Consider the following 13,761-nt stretch of genomic DNA (forward strand, 5'->3'; position numbering starts at 1 on the left):
TTAAACCGTTATGGTAGCTGACGGTGTGAACATATATTTGGGCACAGCGAATCGTGAATCCCGCGTAAGGATGATATCAACAAGCTCATAATCAACACTGGTACTCGGTATGCACTTCTTCAAAGCGTCGTCAATTAAGGAGAGAAACGGCACGGTGTGCGCTTTCTAGTAATGGGTAGCCGACGCCTGTGCTCATGCATACATAACACACACTGCGCTTCAGCAACACGGGAGGTAGAGGTTCGTAGCCTAAGCCGCAACCGCGTGCGTCCCGCTGGCCTTTGTCTCACACGCGCTGCTCTCGATCCACCAAGGCACGACATTCGCCCGTCGAAATCGCGTCCTCTCTGCAACGCATATTGCAGCAGTTTTGTTAGTCTGTGCTCTCGCAATTGAAGCAGTCGGCGGCGGAGAAATCCCGTTGGTGCACGAGGAAGCTGCACTACTCCGATGAGCCGACGCACGCTAACACGAAGCCAAAGGCAAAGCACGTAACTGCGTCAAGGGTGCCTCGGCGACGCCAGCGCGGCCAGTCTACCTCTCTGGTATCGAGACGCTGTAACCATGTCCTCCGATATCGCGTGCAATCTCGGAGTAAGCGCTAGTAAGCGTCGATCGTGAAGTATTACTTCTTTTCACATCTCACAGACGGCGGCACCGCCCCGCTCCGCCCGCCGCGAAAGAGAATGTGCGAAAGATATAAGGCGCGTTCGCGCCGTGTCTAGCCCCTGCCGAGTTAGCTTAGTCGGTAGGGCGTCGGGCGCTTGCCGTCGCGGCCGCAACGACGTGGGTTCGATTCCCAGCGGGGTATCTCTTTTTCTCGGTTTTTTTCTTTCTCACCCGTTGGCGTCCATTTTATCAACGTCATATCCATGACGGATGTACTTGGTGGACCCCGGCATAAAACACTTTCGTGTTAAAACCGTCTACAAAAGTGTTTAGCGATTCACTTTATAAAGAGTAACTCTGAACAGAGTTGAACGAATACGCATGATCGTGAGGCGGCAGAGCAGATAATCGCGACCTGTTTTTATAAAGCATTACGGCTTCAACCTATTCGCCACAAAGCGCTTAAAATGTTAGGCTACTTACAGCGTACTTTGCGTACAGCTGTCTCACATACTAAATCTAAATCACCTGCAAGTCAGTTGTCTGGCTAAATCAGACATCGAGAAGTTGGAAATGATTCAGAAAAAAGTACGGGTGTGCAAATATTCGAAAATTTTGAATAACGAATCGAATAACGTGATTCGGTACTCGAATCGAATAGCACATATTCGAAATACCGAATATTTTGCGAATAGTTTTCGAATAATGAGCGAGGACGAAAAATGCTCGAAGGAATGAGACGCAGGGGATAGCGAGGGGTAACTTTTCTGGTTTTCATCATCGAATTAATAAGATGCATGCAGCCCATGTACTAACCGCACGATCGACGCCATATTAATCACAGGATGAAGGCGTTCTTGCTTCCAGTGTTGCCGAAGCAACAGTGTCAGCAATCAACTATCTTCACTCTGAAATTCACAATGAGGCTAACTCATTGAAACTGCTTAATATTTAAGCATCAGTTTTATTTCAAAGCTGTTGACAAAGAACCACCTTGAATACTGCATTCACTGCTATATTTCATCCTGCATTTACAAAATATTTCCGGGGCTCTAGTTGATGCTCAGTTGAAATAATTGTATTATATATATTTTGTCAGCTAAAAGTATTCGTAATGCTTCTTTGTTAAAACTTGTGCATATTTGTTTCAAATAAGATGTTACGGAATTCTTGGGCTGTTTTGAAAATTGTCGCCTCACCAGTCTAGCCGTGCTTTGAAGATTATTGACTCACTATTCGAAACTTATTCGAATAGTATTCGATTCCTATTCGTATTCGACTCGGTATCATCACTATTCGATTCGTATTCGATTCGGTAATGAAATTCATCATTCGCACATCCCTAGAAAAAAACCATTTGACTCATGCATTGTCGTTATGACAGCGAGGTCTCTCCGTCATCAATACTACATGGTTGAAACCTAACGGCTCTTAACAGCCGTCGTAAGTTAGAATCCCTGAAGCTCATGCAGTGAACTCATCTAACTTGGTTACCTTCCATTTCTTACATAACATTCGCCCAACATACCTCATCCAGGAGGTGTCACAATCTTATCAATCAGTGGTATAAGTCTCAAAATGATGTGTTAAATGGCTTCTTTCGTTTGACTATTGAACGTTGCCGCTCGCTACCTGGCGTGATTCACTGTCTACCTTTGGAAGATTTTTTTTTTCACACTTTGCAGCTACTGACACATCGTGTTTTTTTATGTTTTGTTACTGTGATGGGTATACTTGCTTTACAGGGTTACGGTATGTATACGTAAATGCACAAATGAATAAACAAATAAATACATAAATAGAAAACTGAATAGGTAAAATGTAAGCAAAAACTGCTAAGAGCAAGTGATATATCTAGTGCCAACTACAGCAGCGACACCTTTGACAAACGCAAGCTTCTTTGGAATTCTGTGCAGGATCAACGAAAACGTGGACAGCGCGTACGCCTTGTCTGTGATAAACTGTTAATGGAGGCTGACACGTAGAGCTGGTGCGATGAAGGTAACGATCAAGTGAAAGCCAGGTGTAACAAGAGCGGTCTTGCAGCTGTGAGCGAGGTGTCAGGGAAACATAAAGGACAACGAATTTCGGACAGTTGAGTATGATGCTAAAAGTATCGTGATTAAAACTGCAGGCTTGGAGTACATTCAAACAAATTATGTTCCAGGCGTAGTTACGTTTACCGAAATTTGGCTGCGCTCAGGTTTTCAAATAATGAGATAATTGCCTCCTGGATATAATACAGTACGTCGAGATCGGCTATCTGGAGGAGGCGGCGGTGCAATAAGAAAAAAAAGTATGGAATTCAAAACATACACGGTCATTCACGCATTCGCCTAAGATGACTCAAAGGCAAAGACCATCGTCGTTTTCTTCTCATTCGGTCGCAGTGATCTCCCCACTCCCGCAAGATCTCTGCACTCAGCATGCGTTTGCACTTCCTTGGGATCGAAGGCATTAAAAGCCTTCCGCATCGCACGCGCCTACGGGATCGGCCCACCCATGATCAAGCGACGATGTCACGTGATGACGTCAGAATGTGACGCCATGTTATAGGACATCACAGTAACGTCACTAGTACGTCATGATTACGTCAAAAATTTTGACGATTTGTGACGTCGGGATGACGTCATAGTGTGATATCATCGCATGATGATTTTTCGCATCAATCGCGCTGACGCTCACGCGCGCGGTTTCTTTCCGTGCTAGAGGCGGCATCTACGGCTTGCGTCTTAAAGCGCTAGGCGATATTACAGGACAAGAAAGTCTTTGTTGTGAAATGAATAGAGGAACATTTCCAGCAGCCCTGCGACCGCGAAACTCACTTTTACCTTCTTTCAATACAGAGTTACATCGAAGTAAACAGAAAAGCGCAACTGCTGGGTACTCTTAGCTGGTGACTTCAATTTACCTTAATTACCTGAGACACGTTCGCAACAGAACTGCGGGAACAGGTAAAATACGATTTGCTCCTTGACATTGCATCAACCCATGACCATTCATTCGTTGTTCGCCAAAGTACGCTAAAGTCGGGGGAAAGTCACTCATGCAGCGCGGGAATGGAACGGTAGAAATAGTGAAAACCTTTATTAATTACAAGCTTTCTGGGCAAGTGGGCGGGCGCCTGAGTCCAGGGCTCCACATGCATTTGCGGCTCGCTGGGCATGGCTCAGCAGAGCCAGCTAACTCTGCCGATGCTTGCTGGCAAGCCAGATCTTTCACTGCCTTGTTTCAGATGTTGTCTCTAAAAGGTTAGCATTGATGTTTTGGGGCCGCGATTCGCATTTCCACGTAACGGGGGCGGGAGTTGGCCGCTCTCCACACCACAGACAGCTGTGCGCATATATTGTGGGATTTCTGGTGTTTTCTTTGCAGGTTAAGGTACATACGTGTTGGCTTGTACTCGACGCCAGTCTCGCGCCTGTTCTCCAGTAAGAACCGGATGTGGATGGCTGTATTTTTGTCGTTCTTCTCATTGGTTTTCGAGGATATCACGTGGAGTTGCTGGGAGTTGTACGAGCGTTGCAACCGGTGCTCTCTAGCTTATGTGGCGCGCAAACCGGTCAGCCCTGTCGTTGCCCTGAAGCCCTGCACGTGCGGGGAACCAAAGTATTGCATGCTGATTCAGCAGTTCTTTCCCTGGGATTCTCATTGCCGTAAAAATAAACTTCTTTGCCTGCCTGCCTGCCGTCCTTCAAATTGCCCCAGCATGAAACATACGGCAAGCGGATTGAGAGTCGGTGATCACAAGTGCCGAATCTCTCTTTTGCCATAGCATCATATTGCCCTAGCAATTGCCGCCGTTTCGGCCATACTGACTGATGGGGTTTTGATCAATGCCGCTACGGTTGTATCTACGCTTGTTGCAACAGCGGTGTAACTACTTGCCGTGCAGTGTGCAGGCGTCAGATGGTTGCATTATTGCGGTAACGCTTCTGTAGTGTCCGGGCTCTGGCTTGTGGTCTGCCGCGGTGAGAGTTTGCGCTGATAATATTCGCGATGGGGATGCCATGATTCGGGCCCTAGTGTTGTCAGGTAATAAGTATGGTTCACGCAAGTACCATCCATCACTCCCACTTGGATAACTTTAGAAAGGACATAGAACCTTTGTTTTTTAACCCAATAATGCTTGCCCGCACCCTCACGTAATGCCCTCCGGAGAGGGTCCTTTGAGGTATTATAAATAAATAAGGAAATAAATAAATAAATAAATAAATAAATAAATAAATAAATAAATAAATAAATAAATAAATAAATAAATAAATAAATAAATAAACTTTAGCGAAGAGTAACGCCACAGTGGGGCATCCACTCAAGCCCCATCTTGTGGGTCTGCAACACTAGGGCCCGAATCATGGACGGTGCTCGGGGTCTGTGAATTTAGTCGTTCGTTGAGCTGCCGGTTGACCCATGCACCAGCGTCGAATAAATGCCCGTAAAAAACAAATAAAGAAATAAACTCCGTCTCCGCAGGATGTGGTATTCCGTGACGGCACTGTGACAGGTTTGAAATGTCAGTTGATAAGAGCATCTCAGACTTTTAAGTTGCTCTCGCTCACATAGCACATAAAGAAACCATGCGAAATCGTACACAGGTGATTAGCTATGTTGGTAGGTTTTTTGAAGCCGTTGACACGAGCATAAATGAGGTGACGTGTGGCATGTGGGAATCGTTCAAGCATGTTAGTTTCTTTATATGAGCAACAAAAGGCTGCGTAAAAAAGTGTCGAGGAGAAGGTGTCACATGTAGAAAGGGTAGTGAATGCGAAAAACTCTACTACCGCTGACGACGTGTGAGGTATGCGGTTGAGTTTTGCGGCCTCGACGAGGTATCTTTAGGTGGGGTTGATATGGCTGCCATTGAAACAGCTCCACTAGCAAGAAACTTGGGGAGGTGCGAAGCACCGGTGTTTCCGATAGGACGCGTCAATAGCAATGAGACGGCAGCGTCCTCTCACTGCTGCAGACAGCGTCCAGCGCCCATCGCAGACAGTGTCCATCGCGGAAACAGAGCTTTTCCTGAGCCAACACGCCGTCTGATTTGGCACTCGGAGCAACGTGGCGTTGTCTCGCACGACAGAGCGCGTGCATTCGCGAGCTCTTCCTCAGCGAATGCGCGTTTGCCACCTGCTTTGTCGTGACGGGCGACAACATGAGATGCCGGCAGCCCGAACGCGACTGTGTTGTATGCACAGCTGCATTCTGTGGTTGCTCAAGCCAGAAATAGTAATTACAAATAAACACTGAGACATTTCCTGAGGTCATGTCCTGGTAAATTTTGGTGTCACATTTCGCGAAGAGAACGAGTTGCATAGCACTGTAGCAGGTAACAATGTGGTTGCTGCTCCTACAGTGATTGCTTCTTTCGAGTTCTTTCAGCTTTTGTTTTCTGCTTTGTCACAATCCAGCACTGAGTCCACACTCCCTCCATTGCTTTTCTCGGAAGAATTGCCGGACGTTGACTTCTCGTATCAGGGAATTGTCCTACTACTGAATTGTGATGCTGAAAGGGCGGTCGGGCCCGATGAGATACCTAGCGCAATTTTTAGCGGGTATGCTGAATGCGTTGAGCTGTATTTGAAGAGTATCCATGACGGTAGGGTCAAGATGGTTGGAGATTCTTTAAAGTTTCCTCATTGAATGGCCTAACACTGAAAACGGTCATCTGCTTTGTGGTTAGTCAGTTAGTGAAGCCCACAGCGGCTAATGCATTAGTGTATATTACGCGAAATATAATATAATGGCTGCTATCTTGACATGGATCCATGCATAATATATCATTCCGCAAATACTTCAATTAGAGACTCACCAATGTGTATACTATGCTAGATCTATACGAGCGCTCTCAAAATGAAATAAAACATGATTTATGGCACTGCAATTCCATCAGGGAAAAAACGCCATCTCGCGCACTGTTTCACAGTGTTATCTTAATAATTGTAACTGTAGCGTTCATAAATATGCTGTGTCTTACCATCTTTAATAGCATTGGTTAGAGAAAACACGAAAAAGACGCTGCAGTCGTGATCAGGGTCGTCAGTGTACTCCAGAGTCATGTACTTGGTCGTTGATGTAGTATCTGAAAAATAAAGGGAAGGCATTTATTTAGCGTACCGTTTCAATGTTGTTAAAATAAATATAGGAAAATCTACGAGTGACCATTGATAAACAGGCGCTACCGCATTTCTGAAATAGCCAAAGAGATAGCACTAAAGCAACAATTGTCAGCCATGTGTGAGATTCGAAGGCAGCAACTGAAGCTCAAGATGTGAGCCGTCTGCTTCAAAAGCGCGATTAAAAGGTTGTACAGGCTCGAGCTACACAAAATAAGGCAATGCTTTTCTGCACAGACCCGCAGTTAGGTTATTCGAGAAAAAATTTCGATTAAACTCAGTCGGGTGTCTAGACAATGTCGTACCTCATTTATTGTCCCATATATGTCATCACCGGTTTATACATATATAATGTATTGCCGCTTTGTGAGGGCCCCCCCCTCCAATGAAGCGAGATTTTGAGCCCTGGCTGGGGGGTTGCTGATTACGTAGAACGGACGACTACGCTAGCATTCAGCCTGTTCTTATCACGCGATAGCCGCCAGTGTTCGCTCGCCGTCAGCTGTGAAGTACGTATTCCGCAGCCCCTACGCTGGCCTCGCCGACAGATGACAACTGGGATCAAGATTAAGTATGCTTGCTATAAACGTGGGTGTTAGTGTAAAAATAAACTAGCCTATAGCCGCAATGAGATTTTGGTCCCACATATAACCAACGGTTACTACACGCGTCATAGTTCTGTTTCTCGATGCTTGATGGCCACAATTATCTATGTTGCGCCATTTGTGTCTCGAGTTTTATTTTACAGGCGTCTTTGACAGTATTGCCATGCCGTGAAGCCATCTGCCAGTTATCTCTTTTTACGCAATTAGTGAAATAAAGGAACACAATAGAACTTAATAAATGACTTCGTTTTTTTTTTTCAGAAAAAAGCTGCAAAAATAGAGCGAAACATTTTTGCGCTATATTTGACATAATTTATTTCTTAACTTACGGTAGCGAAAGGGTTACAGCGCACGACAAAGCCCTGTAACACCGCTCGTTCTTGCAAAACTTGAGAAATGTTTGCCGCAATCGATTCATGAGGCAATAACGCCGATACTGAGGTCATTCAATGGTTACTGGGAAAAGCGGTTCGTGACCCCTCTAAAATTCCCTGTTGCATGCGACAGATACAAAAATGTAAACGCAAATCTTGGATCCAACAAGCTTTAGTGAACCACTTGTTTCCACAAATTTCTAATGCTATTTGTGTCGGATGAGTTTGCATCGAGCAAGATATATTAAAGCTCACCCATGTAAGGCACATATTGTGCACATTATCTTAGAGCAGTCGACCAATTTACAGATTGAGTGGCAGCTAGATTTCTTGAGGATGGCATCAAGGAAATTTAGTGTTATGCTGATAGCGTTACGCAGCAAGAATATAGGTGTATATGTGGCCAACCGGGAGGTGCGATCGAATATTCAGATGGGCAACTAACGCAAACACAGCACTAAAACGCAGACGTGGTGGCCGAATACCAAACGATGCAACTGCATGCCACAAAGGGCCAGCAAATCAATAATAGGGTGCAGAGGCAACGAAACAGTTCTGGCAGGTCCACGCTTTCTGAGCACGTTTGTGGTCAGCGTTGTTAACGCTGGGGAATCCGCTGTTTACAGAGAGTGGAACTCTCTTGCATCCGAAATTACGCATCGCTAACCGTGATTGCCCAACGCGTCGCCTGAAAGCGATGCCTCACTACTTGCCGTATAAAGCGCGAATCAACAAGCAACTGATGGATATTGTGGATGTTCCTGCGGCTACAGAAGCTACAAGGTACCGCAGCACCCCATAGAGCAATGCTCCTGCAGGAGTAGAGATGCATGACAAGCAGAAAGAAGTGTTCAGTGTAACCGAAACGACGCCATTCAGCGCTGAAAAAACGACAAATACAGTAAAAAAAAGACCAGAAACGAAAATTTCGCTGCCAGGGGTTTCTCTGTAAAACGCTAATCATGCAGCATCTTGCGCCTTTTCGTGAAGGCCAACAATAATGAAAGTTGAAACAAATATGAATAAACTATCATAGTCATGAAAGGGCAGCACCTTGAAATTTAGAAAAAAAAAGTGCTTCGTAGTAATGGCTCAAACCAGTAATTTTATATATTGTTATGTATGACACAGTTTCACTTCCGTGCCCGAAGTTTGAAGCGGGCTCTAGCCAGCACAATTTTTTTCCCGAAATATAACGCCTCAATAACTACTTCTGTCATTCACACATAATAGCCCAATTTAATTCAGCACGATCGGAGATGGTCGGAAGTTTACCTGGTACACCTGATATGAACAAAGTGAGGTGTTGGGCTAGTTGGTTTTTCATGATTATAAAAACTGCGCTACAGTTACTGCGAAATACGAAGTTAGGAGGGAGACACGAAACGAAGTGGACACTACAAGCGCAAACTATCAGCTTAATATTATTGAACAAAACTTGAAGTTAAGAAGACATCCAGGAAAGGGAAAGAACGGTTTACGGAGAGGGTAGGGGGGGTGGCAATCTTGCTGAACTGTCTTCATGTGCTCCACGTGGGGTGATTGCGATGAGGCGATGGGTTGATTACGATTGCGAGAAGTGTCGAAGGCTCAAAGTTCTTTTCCGAGTGCGCTGATTCAATTGCTATCTCTGCCTTCTGATGAATTCAATTTCCGAGGCGGTTAGTAGAATGGAGCTTGTACTGACGCATGCGCTTTCCTGGTCCGAAATGTGGAAGGCTTCCCAAATTTCGCGTGTAGTCTTATTCTTTGATTCCGCCAAAACTGTCGTTTTTTCTAACATTGGGCGGCACGCACACTCCCTGCAGTGCGTGGAAAGGTTGCCTGTAATCACCGTCTGCTGGCATGCATAGCGATGCTCTTTGAGCCGTTCATTGAGTCATCTTCCTTTGAAGGCATCTTCCTGTGAATGTGAAGTAGGAATCGTATATACTATCCCACTAACATGTGGCAAAGCATACATTGGGCAATCAGTAAGATGCCCAATGTATGCTTGCAACGCTTGTAATGTTCTGCAAGCCCGCAGAACGCCGTGTAATTACCGAGCAAGTCGACGACATGCTTCGACGCGATGTCATTCGACCCTCTAACAGCCCCTGGGCGTCTCCTGCCGTTCTTGTTGCGAAGAAGGACGGTTCTGTGCGGTTCTGTGTGGACTACAGATGACTCAACAAGATCACTCGTAAGGACGTGTATCCACTGCCGCGAATAGACGACGCGATTGACAGCCTGCAAGGCGCCGAATTCTTTTCATCTCTCGATTTGCGCTCAGGGTACTGGCAAGTACCTATGGCTGATGACGCTCGACCGAAGACCGCCTTTGTCACGCCCGACGGCCTGTACGAATTCAACGTCATGCCGTTTGGGCTGTGTAATGCGCCCGCCACCTTTGAGCGCATTATGGATACCGTTCTGCGCAACCTAAAATGGCACACGTGCTTGTGCTACCTCGACGACGTCGTCGTGTTTGCTCCGGACTTCTCCACGCATCTTCAACGCCTACGGCATGTTTTGACGCGTTTGAGCGACGCCGGTCTGCAACTCAATCTAAAGAAGTGCCGATTTGCAGCACGGCAGCTGACAATCCTCGGCTACGTCGTGTCGAAGGACGGAATTCTTCCCGATCCAGCCAAGCTTCGGGCCGTGACCGAGTTCCCCAAACCTACGTCCGTCAAAGAACTGCGCAGTTTCGTAGGACTGTGTTCCTACTTTCGGCGCTTCATTCGAAATTTCGCGACTATCATATCGCCACTGACGAAACTCCTCGGAAGTAAGGGGCCCCTCCATTCGTGGTCGTCAGAGTGCGACGACGCTTTCGCAAAGCTCCGTCGTTTGTTGACGTCGCCTCCCATACTACGCCACTACGACCCTACGGCCCCTACAGAGGTACACACAGACGCTAGCGGTGTTGGCCTTGGCGCTGTCCTTGCGCAGCGCAAACCAGGGTTCCCTGAATATGTCGTGGCATATGCAAGTCGTACGCTTACTAAAGCCGAGACCAATTACACCGTCACCGAAAAGGAATGCCTGGCGATCATCTGGGCCCTTACGAAATTCTGACCTTATTTGTATGGTCGCCCATTTGATGTCATCACCGACCATCATGCACTATGCTGGTTGTCGTCATTGAAGGATCCCTCAGGCCGCCTCGCCCGCTGGGCACTTCGCCTACAGGACTACGATATCCGCGTGATGTACCGTAACGGACGCCAGCATGCTGACGCGGACGCACTCTCGCGCTCCCCCTTGCCTGACGACAATACTCCCAGCTCAGTGTCTCACAATGCCGTTTCCTCTATCGACATTCACACCATCGCTACTGAACAGCGCAAGGATCACTGGATTGCCTCACTGATAGCCTTGCTGACTGATCCATCGGCGACACCATCCACTCGCGCGTTGCGTCGTCAAGCACACCATTTCGCCGTTCGCGACGACCTCCTCCACCGACGCAATTACGGCGACGGCCGCCAGTGGCTACTCGTAATACCCCGCAGTCTGCGTTCTGACATATGCGAGTCGTTCCACTCTGATCCGCAGTGTGCACACTCTGGGGTATCGAAAACCTACCACCGCATTCGCCAGCTGTACTTTTGGCGAGGGATGTACCGCTACGTGCAGAAGTTCGTTCGCTCCTGCGTCGATTGTCAGCGCCGCAAAACTTCAACGCACCTGTCGCCGGCAGGTCTGCAACCTCTACCTTGCCCTGACCGGCCGTTTGGGCGCGTTGACATCGATTTGTATGGACCACTTCCTCTAACGTCGGCTGGTAACCGCTGGGCCATCGTCGCTGTTGACCACCTTACGCGATACGCCGAAACTGCCGCCCTCCCAGCGGCTGCAGCGCGCGACGTTGCCTCCTTCCTACTACACCGATTCATGCTGCGCCACGGTCCACCCCAGGAGCTGCTCAGCGATCGAGGTCGTGTCTTCTTGTCCGAAGTCGTCGAAGCCATTCTCAAAGAGTGCAACGTTGTTCACCGGAAAACTACTGCTTACCATCCGCAGACAAATGGCCTCACCGAACGCTTTAACCGCACGCTCGGCGACATGCTCTCGATGTATGTCGCCGCCGATCACATAAATTGGGATGCCATTCTGCCTTTCGTCACCTACGCCTATAATACCGCCCCCCAGAGCACTACTGGTTTCTCGCCCTTTTTCTTATTGTACGGCAGGCACCCGTCGCACACAATCGACACAATCCTTCCATACAAGCCGGATACGTCTGAGTGTGCTCCTATTTCTGCCACAGCAAGACTTGCTGAGGAGTGTCGGGAGCTTGCCAAGACATTTACTACGCATGACCAAGAGCGGCAGAAGAGCATTCGCGGTGACACCACCACTTCTGCGCCCACGTTCCTCCCTGGAGCACTCGTATGGCTCTCGGTCCCTACCACTGCACCTGGCCTCTCTTCAAAATTACTGCCGAAATACGACGGCCCCTACCGTGTCGTCGAACGCACGTCCCCGGTCAACTACGTGATCGAACCGCTTGAACCATCTTCGGACATGCGCCGTCGAGGGCGCGACATTGTCAGCGTGGAGCGCTTGAAACCCTACCATGACCCGCTCATAGTGACAAGCAGTTAGGTCGCCAGGCGGCTCCCTTTTCGCACCCGGGGTAATTGTAGCGAAGCGTTGCAAGCCTGTAATGGGTCGCCCTCTCGAGCGCTTACTAGTGGGTCGTCCTCTTCCGCTCTTCTCGGACTCCGCTCCTCGCGCTCAGAGTCGGCACCCCGCCTTGACTGTCGCAGTCGTGTATCGTCGCCGAGTGCCCGCTAATAAACGTCTTTATAATATATATATATATATATTGTAGCGAAGCTTATTGGAACCCTGAAGTGGGTCGTCCTCTCCGGCCCCTTCTAGTGGGTTGCCCTCTTCGGACAGAGCGCAGCTCGCGCAGAGTCGGCCCCGCCTTGACTATCGCTGTCGTTCATCTTCGCCGAGTATCCGCCAATAAACATCGTTATAATATATATATATATATATATATATATATATATATATATATATATATATATATATATATATATATATATATATATATATTCCGCCAATAAACATCGTTATAATATATATATATATATATATATATATATATATATATATATATATATATATATATATATATATATATATATATATATATATATATATATATATATATATATTATAACGATGTTTATTGGCGGATACTCGGCGAAGATGAACGACAGCGACAGTCAAGGCGGGGCCGACTCTGCGCGAGCTGCGCTCTGTCTGAAGAGGGCAACCCACTAGAAGGGGCCGGAGAGGACGACCCACTTCAGGGTTCCAATATAGCTATAGATATATATATATATATATATATATATATATATATATATATATATATATATATATATATATATATATATATATATATATATATATATATATATATATGTATATATATATGCGGTTGAATGTGTTACATGAATGAGCCACTGTACATAATGAGAACTGCACCTCTGTAGCTCTCGCCGGACTTCTGGCGTGCTCCACCAATTTCGGGGAAGTGTGCTCTATAAGCTACAAATACTGTGATGACCTCAGCAGTGCCACAATATTTAGGTAATTAGAATATGTCATGGGTCAGACGAAATGGTGAACAGGTGTAACATTTATTCGTATTTGCAGCTATTAGAGGAGCTTGGAATGTAATTTGGATAGGCAGAGAGTGTGACCTGGCGAATTAGGCAGGCTACATGTGTGTTGCGTACGGTACGCGCGATGCGTCGTGCGCTTATGGGCTAGACTTTGCATGTTTCGAGGTGAACGTACTTGGTATTAACAAACGAAATCGGCTCTACTCACCGACATCGTCGCTGTTGCTGTCGCCGTTGCCGTCGGTGGTGTAGTCGTCATATCCGTAGTCGTCGATGCTGTACACTATCATAGATTTCGGCGGAACTGTCTCATTCTGGAATATGCCTACGTAGTTGTCAGTTTCTCTGAAATCGATAAGTTCATATGACCGAGGGGTTTCATAAAAAGTTCGATATCGTGATGATAAAGAAACACACGTGGCAATAT

This window comes from Rhipicephalus sanguineus, chromosome 8, assembly GCF_013339695.2.
Source record: "Rhipicephalus sanguineus isolate Rsan-2018 chromosome 8, BIME_Rsan_1.4, whole genome shotgun sequence".
Lineage (NCBI taxonomy): Eukaryota > Metazoa > Arthropoda > Arachnida > Ixodida > Ixodidae > Rhipicephalus > Rhipicephalus sanguineus.